The sequence below is a fragment of the Anguilla rostrata genome, chromosome 5 (assembly GCF_018555375.3).
Source record: "Anguilla rostrata isolate EN2019 chromosome 5, ASM1855537v3, whole genome shotgun sequence".
NCBI classification, from domain to species: Eukaryota; Metazoa; Chordata; class Actinopteri; order Anguilliformes; family Anguillidae; genus Anguilla; species Anguilla rostrata.
The window spans coordinates 34,806,198-34,822,262 of record NC_057937.1 but is presented as its reverse complement, the minus strand read 5'-3'; the positions used below and the strand labels follow the sequence as shown (position 1 = coordinate 34,822,262).

Genomic DNA, 16,065 nt, shown 5'->3' with positions numbered 1-16,065 from the left:
TCCCGAACTGATGGAGGATGTCACAGAAACGGGACACGGTGTTCCAATGTGGTGGGAAAAAGAAACAACATGAACTAAAAACAGAAGCATAACAAAACATAAATTAAAAAGTTCACCATCCAGTCTCATGCTAACCAGTCATTTACACTCCATTCACACATTTGCCTCTGACTCACTCCCAGTCCATCAAGCCACAATTCACAGACTCATCATCATCCCAAACAATTTACACTCCGCTCAACTCTTGCACTCGGTCGCCAGCACACAATCACCAACCACTTGCGTATGACGCATACACACACCAAACCCTCATGCACAAATCACACATAAAGCCCCACCCTACAGCAGTCTGCATATACTGTAGCAATTCACTCATTAAAACAGAATTTTATATTCACCACAGGCAGTCAGGGATGGGTGGTCAGTACAGAATTTTTTATTTTATTTTTATTTAACACAACACTCTCATCTTTATTTCACTTTTCATTCTCTAAGCACTGCTGAGTCCTTTCCCCCTATATGATTGACATCATATATTTATTTTGCTGCTATTCATTAGCCTATTCAATCAAAGCATGCATCTGAACTTTAAAGGCTCCATAACTACCACTGCAAAGGCTCTCAGTAACTCAATTCTGCACTGGAGCTGAACCTCGGGTCACTGAAGACTGAAATGCCCATAACATTTTTGAAACAGAAACCTGTTCTTTTTAAAAATCTTTAGTCTTGCCTTTTTGAAAAAGGGAACAATGGTATTATCCTCCTTATCACATGTTTTAGGTTTATAACAGTATGGTACTTTAAACCTGACCGTGCTGGCATATACATCTCCTTGGGGATGTCTTTGCAAATAAACCAAGGGTCAGCTAATTCTTCTGACAAATAATGATCTCATGCAAGAGGAGCCATTGACCTGTAACACAATGCTTGCTAAAATTCGCAAACGCCAATCAACTTCCAGGAAACTAATTTCACAAACTTCCCTTTTCAGACACGGGAGAAAGAGTGCCTGGGGTCCTGACTATCCTACTTATCCTGAACCCACTGCATATGCTGTATTTTTGTTGCAGCTAATATTGATCAATTATGGTTGTTGAAACCATGTGTTTCCACCAAATTTATTTCCCTTAAACTTATTCTTATACAATGCATGTCTGGGTTGTTAGAGTAACCAAGTATAATGGCAAAAAGGTGCAAACTACTGTTCTTCAAAAGGATCTTTAAGTTTTCATATTATTAGAGGTTTATTCTTTACCTAAATCATCATACGACTTTTAAGATAAATAAAGCAAGATTTTCTACTACATGCTTCCCTATCTCAATTACATTGCTTGTGTTACATTGTTTGCGTCATATTTTTCATCCTTTAATAACTATAAAGCTTTTACAATGCTTTCCATTTAGTTAACATTTGTGGAATTCCAAAGTGACAGTTATCGAAACTGAAAAGATTTACCATGATATAAGAAATTTTCTACTGCTCTAAGGCTAATTAATATTCACTAGCTAGTTAGCTACCAAAAAATATCCCTCTGTCTATACTATAAATATAGCTGACCAACACCTTACATTCCAATAGTGTGCTAACTAAGGTACAACTAAAATAGCTGGTGGGTACATAACTGGGTGAAGACAATAACGCTATTATCACATTGTCCTGGAAGCAAGCTCCCAATATTTTACATGAAAATGTTACGGGAGTGTTAGCTAGTGGATGCATAGTTACCAGTTATAACTTGAGAGAGTTAGTTAGCTAACTACTGCAGCTACATGGAGTGTACAAGTTCAGTACAACTTATGATATGGTAGTGTGTAGGAAGAATATTGATGTGCAGCTGAGGCATAGATATACTTTAGTACAGTATAGGTATAGCAAAACTGTCATGTTATACTTTTCTTTTTTCAAAAAGGTTTTTTGACTACTACTGGTACTACCACGTTCAAGCTCTTATTGAAGTATTCACTGAACTTACTGGCAATTCCAATTTTAAATACACAGCAAGCAATTGAGTTTTTATTTATCTCTACATCTAGTTACCATTTGATGTGTGTCCACTCTTGATATAATAATGTAGCGTATATATCTCATTTCATGCTTTCGTTTACTTCTTTTTATGATTTAATACTTGCCACACACCAGTTACAGACTTGTTACAGACAGATTGGAGGTATTACGTTCTCTCATATGCTGATCATATCCTAGCAGTATACTCACCCTGCTCATGTTACCTACATCCAGTCAGGAATTCCCAGTCCTGCAGGCCTCATGTAACTATACTGTATACTGCAAGCCCACATTGCTAAGGAGTACCAAGGGGATTCTTATTATACTCAGAGAACTGTTATTGTTGGCATATAAGGCAATAAAAATAAACACAGGGAGAGTTCAGTCATGCTGTGCTGGCATTGGGCAGGATAAGGATGTCCTATCGCATACCTGTGCACACACCTTAGCCCCATCATTCAGTCACTGGCATCCCTGAGCCTTCTATGCCATGCCTGTGGTTGCAGATGGTGTTTACTCTCCGGCCCTACTTGCCAGATTACGGCTGGCTCCATCCTGCCACACAGCCTGCTCCACCGTACCACCCCCCCCCCCCCCCCAGTCGCTAAGCTAGTGCCAAATCAAAGCCCCAGTTCAACGGGGTAGCATTCTGCCCTGACACGACATGCCTGGGCTGTTTCAGTGTCCTTGGAAACGTGAACCCAACAGCAGCGGCTCATTGTTGCACTGACGCTGGGCCTTGTGCCAGAGGAGCGCGGGGCAGCCTCCGGATGGTGGAGTCACAGCCGAGCGCTTCCCCGACACTGAGAACTCCCTGCCCTGTGGAGGGCCCAGGGAGCAGCCCAGGAGTGGAGGGACCCGGAGCAAGATACAGAGCGAAATGGGATAACGCGATACAATAGCCAGCTGCTATGGGATAACGGGGAATTAGCGAGTAGAGATGAGTGATAACAGCATGGCATGGGGGGGGGAGAGAGAGAGAGAGAAAGAGAGAGAGAGAAAGAGAGAGAGAGAGAGAGAGAGAGAGAGAGAGAGAGAGAGAGAGAGAGAGAAATGTGCCATAGATAGCAGGACATTATCAAATTTTCTTTTACTTCAACCTTTATTTAACCAGGATCTGCTCATTCAGATTAAAAATATCTTCTTCAAGAGCAATCTGGCCAGGACAGGCAGCTGCAACTCAATTACACAAAGATACAGATGAAAAACTCATCAATACAGCAAAATCAGTTAAAATCAAGAGCACAAATATGGTACATGGCACCAAATCCACCCAGAACATAAACATGGCAATGAGACCGCGTCTAGATCCTAATCATAGATTTGAAAACACCAAAAGAGACCAGATCAGCAAGTTTGATGTTATTGAGTAACACAACCTCCACCCCACTTTTTAGGATGGGCTCTATAGCCAGGTTCCCCCAAAGTTTTTTCTCGCCACTGTTTGAGTGTTTTCTCCCCACTGGGAGTTTTTTTTTTCAATCTTATGTACTTACTATTTGGGGGTTCAGGCCTGGTGTTTGCTCTGTTCGCTCTTTTTTCTCTGTCTCTTCCCTTGCTACTCCATAAAGTATCTTTGTGACCATTCTCTGCAAAAAGAGCTATATAAATAAAAGTGAATTGAACATTCCAAGTAGAGGGAGCAGAATACATGAAAGCCCTTTTTCCCAACTCTGTATGGACATTAGGGATAGACAACAGGAATAAATCCTGAGAATGAAGACAATGACCTCCAGCACATATCTGCAAGATATAGCTACATAAGTAAGATTGCAGTACACTGAGAATTGCCTTGTAAATAATTATGTACCAGTGATTTAGCCTGTGGGTGGCTAGTGCAGGCCAGCCAACCACACATACCGATTGCAATGGCGCGTGAGTGCCTTGCAGTTGGTTAGGAATCTTAAAGCTCCATGATGAAGAGTATCGATGGTCTGAAGACACTGGGCGGATGCTCATAAATATAGAACCTCACTGTAGTCAAGTACAGACATACGTTGCTGCAAAAAGTCTCTTTTTAGCTTTAAAAGTAATGGGAGCCTTGCTCCTAAAATAAAAACCCAGCTACGGCTTCAGTTTCCACCCAAGCTACTAAATATGTGGCTTAAAAGACAGTCATCAATTAAAATTCCAAGGTATCTGTGTGATGAGACAAATTCAACCTCATTGCCCAGAAGAGTAAAAATACCTTTAAGTTTTGCCTAAGTTGGCCTTGTTCTTGACTTAGAGTATAGCATGAGTTTAGTTTTGCCAGCATTGAGGAAAGTTTCAATTGACACAAGGTACAGTACATTGCACATGTCAAACACAGTTTGCAGGTTCTAAAATGCTAAGGCTGCACAACAGTAAATAACAGGGCCATCAACACATAGCCATTTAACACACTATGACTAAGATTGCTTATATAAATTGTGAATAAGAGAGGATCAAGAATCAAACCCTGGGACCGATAGGAAGACAGGAAGCATATCTGAAGTGGCAACATTACATTTGGTGCACTGACTTTGAGATATACTTTACATTCAACAGCATGCTCTGAAAGCCCTATGTGCAGCAATCTCAGAATGCCATTGGTCAACCGTGTCAAATGCTTTGGAAAGTTGCATAAAGAGAGACACAATGTTGTTTATTATCAAGGGCTTTGGTAATATCATTAAGAACCTCCATGGCTGCTATAATTGTGCCATGCTTTTTTCTGAAGCCTGATTAGCATATAGACAAAATATCATTTGCATAGAAATACTTCTTCTGCTGCTCACGAACAAGACCTTCAAGTACTTTAGCTAGCGGAGAAAGAACTGAAATTGGTCTGTAATTATGTAGAAGAGTTGGATCTCTCCCCTTTAGTAGTAGCAAAACACGTGCTGACTTCCATATTCGTGGAATTTCATCATATTCCAGGGTTAGATTAAAAAGATAAGACTATGGTTAAGCAATAATGCGGACTGCCAGTTTCAGAAAAATAGGGTCAGGATTATTCATATTTTCAGTGTTAACAGATTGATAAAATTCAAACATGGCCTTAATGAGAGATGAACAATTGACAAAAATAGCCAGTCACCATCAGAAGCTGATTTCCTTGCCTTGGCCCAGGCTAAGTTAAGTTTATGAATAATACCTGAATAATACCCGTTCTGTTTCACAAAGCAGGAATACTGAGTTAGCTGGACAACTGCACAGAGTATAACCCAGTACCCTCCCAAATCTTGAATATGGACAGAAGTAAAACGAGCTGATCTGGATTTTACTCAGCGCAGTCATCCAGCAAACCCAGTAATGTTGCTTCGTTAAATACCCCCCAGGGGAGATCCAAGGGTTATCTTGCTCTTGCCTGCAGTAAAGGCTGTGTTTATTTATTGTTTCTAAGAAAACCATCGTAACAAAATTTACAGGCATATTCAACATCAGGGATGAGCCAAATCCTGCTCCAATCAAAATAAATCAAATCCAATGAAAAACCCTGAAATGCAAAGCGTTTTAGCTTCCTCTTGTGAATGAAGCTTGGCTTAGTCTTTGGGACCTTAGTATTTCTAACAGCAGAAAAAGCACAATGGCTACTTAGGTCATTACAGAAGACACCCAGTGCAGAGTATTTGTGAGGAACATTCGTCAAAATCACATCAATTTGAATTGATTTCTTAGGACATTTAAGATTCGGGCAGTTAGGCAAGTTAATCAACTTGGCAAGACTCACAGAATCACAGGAAGATTTAAACTCATCAGACGCCATCCTTAGCCGGTCCCCGTTAAAATCATGAGCCAGGACAATTTTCACTGCAGTGAAGTTTGAATGTGAGTGGCGTCAATGAGTAAAAAGCATCACAAGGAACAGATGGAGGCTTATAACTGCCAACCGCAGATACAGAGGGACCCGTAGAGACGTAATGATTCAATGCATGGAGTTCTGGTCAATGTAAAATCGTTCAAGACAGGACTACACTAATATGAAACGTATTCTTCACATAAATAGCCTCCCCACCACCTTTCCTTGGTCGATCAGTGCGGTACGCATTGTAACCATTTATACAAATATCACTATCAAGAACTGACTTACACAGCCAAGTTTCTGAAAACATCAGATTCTAATCATATCCATTTTTGACAGCAGGCTACATGCTGTACATTTAGATGCAGAATGCCAAGACCAGACCTGGTTTTAAAATCAGATGCTATTTGGAAACAGGGCATGTCAGATTTCAAGATTGAGACAACATATGCAGCAGGGCATTAGGGGCAGATTACACAGCAAGAGAGATAACATAGATGTGAGGCCACTAAGACACAGACAGGTCATCACTTTCTTATCTGAAGCTGTTTTATCACCTGCATTTCAGCCGTCCCTCAGCATGAAGTCAGTAGAGCCTTTTTCATTACACAGATTGACAATTTTCACAGTAAACCTCCTGAGTCATCCATGTTTGTAAAGTCAATTGCCACTTAACAATGATTGACAGCAATGTTCCCACCAGTGTTGGGGAGTAGTGAACTACATGTAATTAAACTAGTAGTTTAACTACATTTTGCAGTAGCTTGCTGGAAGTTCAACTACATTCATATTTGCATAGTGATTCAAGTAGTTAAATTACTTTTTTGCCATTTTTGTGTAGTTAACTACTGAAACTACAAACAATTTTGGGCCATAAAAGGAAAGAAATTATTTTTTAAATTATTTTACCATTGCTTCTCTACTGCAATTTAACCCTCTTTGACCAGCCCCGCCCCCTTTTTCTTTCATCCTGACCGTTGTGAAGGCATGCCCAGGCAATGCAATTGTCAGGCAGCCACCACCACACTCTTGACTTTTGTGTAGTGCATCTGCAAAAGTGCGGGCGTTGCTCAGTGCTCACACACCAACAGCGTCATCATGGATAAACCTCCCAAATCTCAGCTTGAGGAAGAATCATCATGGCCATACTTAAGCAAATACATGACACTGACTAGCTCCACCGACAAAACCTACGTTTTTACTTGTGAGCTATGCAAGCCGAGAGTAAATACACTCTCAACTGCAAAGACGTCAAACACAAAACTAAGAGCACATATAAAGGTGAGTGTATTAACATTGACTTTAGTTTAGATAAGTTAGCCACATTGTAATGTTACATACAGGCAAGTGATTTAATTCAGTGAACATTAACGTTAATCTAATTAAGTCTTTAGCATTACTTCGTCTGACAACAATTATGTTCTATCAAAAACGAACATGTCGCTAACCAGCTAATGTCAGGTTTGCTGACATAAAGCAAACATTAGTTAACGTTAGCTGACCTAGTCATACTATTCTCAATGTGTTTTGCCGCCCATACAATATGGCGCAATGCATGGGACCGGTCTTTCATGATAATCACCTACTATTTGATTACAATCACCTGTGTTTGCTGACCAAGCTGTGTGCAATCAATCCAATACTATGAATAGCTTAGCCAGAATCATTCAAATGAAGGTCTGGCTAGGCTGAGGTTAGCTTGCTGTTCTTTTGCCACCTAAGGTTAATATTGTAACAGCATACAATTTTATTTAAAGTCGATCTAGTGATATAGAGGGTAATTCTATGAACCATTATAAATGTTATGCTATTAAGGGGCAACATAGCTCAGGCGGTAAGAGCGGTTGTCTGGCAGTCAGAGAGTTTCCGGTTCGATCCCCCGCCCTGGGCGTGTTGAAGTGTCCCTGAGCAAGACACCTAACCCCTAATTGCTCCCAACGAGCTGATTGGTACCTTGCATGGCAGCCTTTCACCGTTGGTGTGTGTGTGAGTGAGTGTGTGTGTGAATGGGTGAATGAGAGGCATCAATTGTAAAGCCCTTTGGATAAAAGCGCTATATAAATGGAGTCCATTTACCATTCTATATTAGAAGTTACCTGGCTTACTGAGTAATCCTGCTTGGTGCAATACCCCCACCTGGACTCTAGTTTCTGGAAGGCAGGTGTCTGACTGATGGACATTGTATACAAAACCAAAGCTTACATTCCTTGCACTTTCCCATGAATAGTGTGGTATTTAATTGTTTTGGTTTATGTATGACATGTGAACAAGTGGGAACTTTTTGCAATAAACTCAATTGAGTGGCATTTTTTGCTGGCATGTGACTTTTTTGTATTATATTTTTTTATAATTTCGTATCACGTACATTGTCAATTTGACCTTTTTTACAAAGTTTTTCTGAATAGCTTTAGTTAACCAAACTAGATTTCTCCCTAGGGTAGCTTTGCTGTAGTTCAACTTCTTCCAGTGTGAAGTAGTTGGTAGCTTGCAAAGCCATGCTTTAAAAGTAGCTTCCCCAACACTGGTGCCCACACTGTCACATGCAGTATTCAATGTGGTCCATAGAGCCACAGACAGCAGTAGCATATTTTTTTACAGTGTTGTGCTATATTGCTGTTTTTTAATCTGTGGAAAGAACAGCCAGCCAACAACTGCATAAAAAAGATAAATACCAACCTATTAAAAATGAAATTAAATGAATATAAATATAAAGATTAAACTGACCAAATAGTATCATTACAGTCCATTTTAACTGTATTCTCTGTCATTGCTTGCTCATGCTTGGTGTAAACTTTCCATATGAAGACACACCTTTCCGTTTTAACAGAGTTTGTCTTATTTCAACAACTTTTGCCATGTTCCCTGATTAATGAGCTGTGCCCCTAACCCCTCGTCACACACCATCTCTCTGAGCAGCATTTGGTAAGATGTCCATCTCCAGGTCCACACATTTGAATATAAATGGAGGTACTAGGAATGGTCTGACACAACAGAATACCAACTGCCCTATCCCATTTTGCGTTGCACAGGTAGGCGTTTGATTGGTAGGTCTGAACCTTGGTCAGGTACTGCATTCCTCGGAAGGGCTGCGCAGCACGACTTTCTGGCTGGGCAGTGCTTAAAAAGATTCCTGAACTACTCTCACAAGCTTGTCAGCTCTGGGGAAATTCTTGGGCAAGTGCCACTCACCAATGCCACAATGCGGACACTGCAGGTTAAATGGACTGCGTTTGGCACCAAGCCTTTGAGGGTTTCCTGGTATGCTTCCAAAATGTAACTCGCCTTATTCCGGATGAATGCAGTCGCATTGTTGAAATCCACCTCAAATTCCGATGGGCATTCCTTGATGGTATCCGCAAGCGAACAGTAATTTACAGTAGCAAAGTACACCGTGTCAGCTAGCGCTACTTTCAAACAAGATGTCATTGATTTCCCTTGCTAGACAAAAAAGAAACATGCAAAACATAACTGTTTGTGCCATCTATTGATTCATCTGTGACCACAGACATGCTGTCAGCTGACTTGAGAAGTTGGCTTTATATTTTTTTTCTGAGCGTCAGCAGGCCAATGCACGTAATTCTGCCTAAGTGGTTTTGCAGAGAAGATTTCCCTGCCATTGATTACATGCTCATTGAAAAATATATGTAATTTGGGGCTATAAAGTTTTTCTAGTGGAACGCTTGCCCTCAAAAATGCATCGGTCAAATTGTGGATGACAACTCCCCACTGCTCAACGCTCTCTTATGCCCTGCAGACAGACGATTCCTCCCTGCTGTTGGTCACCGTACAACATGAGTTGCACTGTAGTTAATGATCTTTTATTGAAAATGTGGATCTCTCATTGTTTTGTGTGGATACATTTCAACTGTGCAGAATATACTCAATCCATCTGTGTGCAGTAGAGCAGCCAGGTGCTGGTGCATTCTGTCGCTCAAAATATTTTGGCTTGACATTTTGTCTGCGCTTGTTTCCCTTCCATGTATTAGAGAAAAAAAATCTGAAAATATTCACGGGGAAGATCTGCAACACACATACTTTGTCATTTAAATAATCCTAAAATGCACGTTTTGTTAACCTTTATTGCAGGCTGTGCAGAAAGATAACGCAGCAGTTAACAGGGTAGTATATCTTTTTTTTGTTTTGTGATTATAACTGATTTTTAAAAATGTAATTTATCATTAAATCTCCCTGACATAATGTGAAGAAAAAAGCTGTGTGTATGCCTATCAATTCATTATTCAAATCATTGGCACACTTGTTAATCAATAAAAAGGACTGAAAACAGCTAGAGATCAATAATCAGTTGAAGGGGTAGTGTTGGGCCTCCTCAATTCTCAGCTCAGTAGCTACCACTATATATCGTGAGCTCCAGAATGTATGGGACAAAGACATTTTTTATTGATTGGGATCTGCACTCCACAATGTAATCGAACAATTAAATGTGGTCAAAGTGCATATTCTCAGCTTTTATTTAGGGGTATGTACGCATATTGGTTTCACCATGTGGATATTGCAGCAGGTTTTATACAAAGCCCCCCATTTTAGGGCACTATAAGGTTTTGGCCAAATGGCTTCACATGTGTTTCTGATGAGTAAGCTGTACTTCCTTAGTGAAAGTATAAGCAAACTTTCAGTATCTAGTTGTGATTCAAGGCGTTTGATTGCCTTTGGAATCTGTGTTTGGCATTTGTCAATATGAGAACAGTGATCCCCGTGTATTAAAAAAATGTCTATATGGTGTATAAAAATACCCTTAAATAAAATCTGGGAATTAACTATTGAAAATTTTAAATTGTGGACTACAGAGCCAAATTGAGAAAAAATATTTTTCCCAAACATTATGGAGTGGAGCTCATTATATATATATATACAGAGAGAGAGAGAGAGAAAGAGAGATGGAATGTTTATTTCTGTCAGTGGCAGAGTATAAATAAATAAAGAGACAGGTAAAATAGATCATGGTATTAAGGGGGCATTTCAGGAGAGAAAGAAAGCCAACAGAAATATCTGCACTCCTCCCCTCCCTTCCTACTGTACAAACAGCCCAGGTACCCACCCAGGGAAGCAGCTGGAAACTGGGATCCCAAAGCTCACAAGTTCTAACAAAACCCGCTGCTGTACTTACCCATGAGTCTAAAATTTGTCTCCACAGGTGAAAAGCAACAGGCAGGGGCCACGTTAGGTCTGAGAAAAGAAAGGGAGTGTTGGGACGACCCAGGGTGGGCACAAAGTGGGCGCTAGTGGATGGTGCAGAGCGGGCTAAGGGTGAAACCAGTTTACAGAGGTACGCTGCCCGGGCTCCACAGCGATCCCATTTTAGAGGCATTTTTAGGAGCTGAAAATTGATGTGTGCTAACTGGAAGAAGTCATTTAAGAGCGCATGTACTAATTGGGATGCATTAGCATGCTCCTAAATTTTCAAGTTAGCTTGGAAAAAATGTTAGCGTCGAGCCCTGACAGCATTATTGTGTGTGTGTGTTTGAGTGTGTGTGTGTGTGTAGGTGTGTGTGTATGTACGCGTGCTCGTCTATGCGTGTGCTTGTGTGTGCGTGTGTGTATTTGTGCACGTGTGCTCATGCACTGTTGATGCGGACATGAAAGAAGAAAAATGGCAAAGCTTTGATACATAATATATATGCAGGTTTCCTGCAGCCGTGATCAAACGTCCCAAAAACCAAGAACCAGCCGTCACCTCGCCACCACCCCCCCCCCCCACACATACGCAGAAGTGAAAGTCGTTTAAGCGGAAAAGCACAGAGAATCCAGCTTCTGCCTGGCAGTTGTAATTTTTCAGCGGAGTGCAGGCAGAGTCCTGCGCCGGGGCCAAGCTCGCAGATAAACGCAAATGCAAACTGAGTGTGCGACGCAGCCGACTGCCATCGCAGCTGGCCGGTTCCGTCTCGTACACGCTTCGCGAATTTAGCCCCGTTCCTCCCGGGCAATCTTCTCTTCGTTTGCAATCGAGCGCCCAACGCGAGATCCTGCAACAGTGCATTATGGCAAGGATTATAGACATTTTTCATGTTTAGTAGACTGCTGCTGATGACTAAAATGAACACACTGTGACAGACCTTGTGGCCTGAGCAGATGTATATATGATGATTTTATGCTGTTTTTTTTGGAAAACAGTGTTGTGCAGTTGGCTATCGCTTTTTAACTGTAGAACTTAAAAACAGTAAAAAGTAATTATTTTTTAAATTCGTTTTTGCTAATTTCAGTTTAAGTTGTGGGTTCCTTCGGTTTAATTTGGACAGGGCATGTTGTAAAGAACAATAAGGTGAAGTGTGAGTTTGATCCACCAACACAGCACAGGGAATTTCCATAATTCAGTGAACAAACTGTACTGAGTGAAGATATAATCAGCAGTAGATTTCACAGCTCCAGTCATTGATTGGCTGTTACAGCTCGTGACTGGGTCTTCGGTAGTTATTGACCTCATCTGCAGTCCTGGCCTTGTTTTTCTCAAGATGATTTTTCTATGTGAAGAAACCTAGTGTCAGCAAAAGGCTTCTACCGAACCCTAATTTCCTCCAAGTTCAAAGCATGAAACAGAGAACTGCCTTTTTTTCTCAGTATTGAGTGTGATGCTTGTGCATGAGACAATGGAAGTCCTGATTAAAGAAACATGCCTGATTAAAAATGAAAAAAAAAAAAATTGTCTGGTTATGCAACATAAACTTCCATGATTAATATCAGCTGTTATCAGCTCACAGCATAGAAACGTGAAACAGGACAATTCACATCATAAAAAGATGATCTGTTAAATACATTTTATGCACTGCATTTAGTATAATTGTGTGTGTCTATGTTTCCTTCATACAAATGGAAAGCAGATATAAAAAATAAGGCCTAAAATGAAATAAGCCTCCTTTGGTGCTGTACTGTGCTGTCTGTGCATGCTCCCAATATATATATATGTTAATTAATCCATTATAATTAGAGCCAAAATAATTTCAGTTACATTTCCCAGAAGGCCATATCTGTACATGGTATAAATTACACATCTGAACTATACTGAAAGGCCTTAAATACAGATATGAAATGAATGTATTGAACAGGAAAGCCTGAAATAGCTTGTTTTTTTATTCGTTTTTCCTTCTTTGTTGACCTCAAACATTGTAATTGCAGTGACCACACCCCTCTCAGACACAATCCTCAGTAAACACAGCGAGTCCAAATGCGAATGCAGTCCTCCTACACCCCACAATGTGAATGACAATCTTTAACACTGCAAGCCAAAAACTGCTCCACCAGGAGCGCTATCACTGATTGGTGGACCTCCCTCTGATGACAGCTGGTAAGCTTGGAAAACTGATGAACCCATATTCCTTCTGGCGCCCTAGTTGGCCAATGCCATTGCTCAGCCTCAGGCTAGTGATGTTTGTACTACAGCAGGCAGCCTGTGCTCGAAGCGAATGCCTTTGACGTTGAAAGCCTTGGGAAAATATCAGAAAGCAGCAAATATTTAAACAATGACACAAGAGTTTCTTGTTAACTTGATGCTATTAGCAGACTGTCGCAGGTTCTGATATAATTGTTTGTCAGACAAGGTTTGATGACTTTTTCCACGAAACGGGACTGAGCCCTTTGGACGAGAGTTTTGATGGGCCTGCTGGAGGTCCACAGTGAAAACTCCCTCGCCCCTCAGAGCTCTGAGCCACGGTCCAACTGCAGTTCATTAAGCACTTTAATGGTTCCAAGTGGTACTGTTCAGCATTAAACTGATATGAAACCTTTAACTTATACAGTCTCTCCATCATTCTTACACACAGATTACAAACTGCGAGGTTGGAAAATGAGAAATGCTTTGCATTTTGGAGAGAGAGAAGGAAAGGGGGAGGGGGAGGGGGCAGAAGGGGGGGGGGCAGGGGGAGAGAGAGTGAGCATGTTGGTTTTCTCTGTCAGTGATGGAGTGGAGCCTCGACGTGCGCCTATATCTCTCACAGACAGAGTCCCCCTGCCCCTCAGTGCACCAGATACATGTCCACAGTTTGTTTATCTTGACAAGTAATATTTAAGTAAAGGAAAAGCCTTTAACAGCCACCCACGCACATTCGAATGCTCGTGTTTATTATATCAAAACTCAAACGGCAGGCTCTGAAGACACATACGTACAGTAATCAGCCAAATACTCGATAAAGCGCATACCTTTAAAAGGGAGGCCGCCTACACAATTAAGTCCATACCTATAAATAGGATATGACTATCTGTTTATTTATGCATATATTTTGTTTGACACAGATTTCTGCGAGCATTCCATAAACTGACCAATCACAATCTGAGAGGTAGAGAGAGATGAAGGGGGAGAGAGTGAATGAGGGAGAGGGAGAAAGGGAGAGGGAGATGGAGATGCTGGATGTTTCTTTCAGATGAGCACTAGATTACTTCAAGATGTGTGAGTTTGGAACTGATGCTCGTCGGCTGAGGGGAGCTGCTGCAGTCTCCTTATCACACCCATAATGAGACGTAATTGGGACAGAGATATCATCACACAGCTGTTAAATTAGACTCTTTCGCATTAACATTTCTATGGCCTTGAACCCACACGATGGAAGATTCTGCACCTGAGGGACGGGAGGGAAATGATGAGGATTATGAATAATGGCTCCATTTATTTATTGCCCTGGAAATTATGGAGCTTATGCAATGCCCTGGTAATGACCCGTTTTTACCGAAGGGCTCTTAGCGCAACCAGCATTTAGCCTCCGTTTTACCTCCAGACCAGAACTGCCTCTGAACTGCAGCTATGCTACTATTTACCTGGAAGATTTCACACCCGTTGACAAGGAATAAAGCATTTGGAAATAGCACCCACCGAAAAGGCCGTGCTATTATTTACTCGGCATATTTGACACACGTTCGCTCTCACACACTCTCATTCATCACTCATATCTGCTCATGATGGGTATTCCGTCACAAGAGATTTTATCTAATGCTGTTAGAAGTGATAAACGGAAAGAGAAAAGCCAGTTCCTTGCAAACGTCTCAGACATTATGATGACAATCAGCGATTTTATCACACGTGATATTCATCAAAAAATATAACAGATGTTGACATTGCTGATTTCAGGATGGTTTTAATCATCCTGTCTTTAAATGTCTCATTAACAATAAAAGCTACTTTGGCTTCGGTGAGATCCCATGCAAAAAATGTATATAATTTTCCAAGTCTATTTTTTATTTATTATAAAACTAGTTTTGCCTGTCCTATTCTGCCTCTGAGGCCTTGTTCTCAAAAGTTTATTTTTTGACAGAATAAAGCTTTTGGGCATTTTTCCAATGACATTGTCACCCAGAGCCACAAGTTAATAGCTTCACGTAATCTGATCCCTAGTAAAACAATATGTTGAATGAAATACCCATTGGCAGTTTTTTGTGCACGTTACGTGGACCAATGAACAGCCTCTTGTGTGGAAATGAATAAGGTATCAGAAACATTTGAATTACATTGCCTGTATGTTGATTGGCAGCTAGCTAGCTTTTCACGTTTCTGCCACGAACACATTTTCTCTCCGTTACCCACAAGGCCTTTTATTTACTCCGAATAATTGCATCGCTAACACCAACCCAGTGCAGTGAGCAGTTATTTCTGGATATTCAGCCCTGACAATCCTCCAGTGGGCAATGAAACTGTAAACAGAACAAACACTCTCCGATGAAAGATTTTCAGTTAATGAATGCGATATTATTGGTGACCTTGACTGCTGTATTCTGGGGTAGTTGTGTTTCAGCCTGGCATATTTGTGGTGTTTGCTGGGCCAACAGAGGAACGCTGTAGTAATCAGAAGTCGTACTTAATTTCCTATTTCAGGAACAGAGAGGGGTTGTTTGCTGAGATTCAGGAAGAATACGGTTTAACGGGACCCGCTCCCTAACACTTCTGGTAACTGCAGAATAATACTGCCCTCGTCCAAACTCAACATCTGTGAGTCACCCACACAAACCTTCAGAAACACGCTCATGAATAGAAGGCATAAAAAGAACCGAAATATAAAGTAGAAAAATAAAAGTCTGGAGAGATCTGGATAATCTTTGTTAGCAAGTGTTTTTGTGGTTGTGTCATGGTCCAAATATGAGCGATCCCGTAAACACTGGACACAAAGCACCCTGGGATGCTTGCCTGGGAAAAACGGAACTGAACTCATATTTGAATGTTTATCACAAGCGGTTCATAACCAAAGAGGTTGTGTCCTTAATGCAGCAAGGGAATTAAACACAAGGTTTTGATTTTTGAGTTCTGAGCGGTCCATAAGCAATTCCTAGCTTTTTTACTAACTACTAAATCCTTTCCTTT

At 40.9% G+C, this 16,065-nt stretch overlaps 1 protein-coding gene across 1 annotated transcript in view; it reads right to left on the bottom strand.

Moving 5' to 3' along the window:
* Positions 1–16,065, bottom strand: part of LOC135255125 (zinc finger protein 469) — a 209,904-nt gene that overhangs the window by 118,915 nt on the left and 74,924 nt on the right. The gene's annotated exons all lie outside the window — the stretch shown is intronic.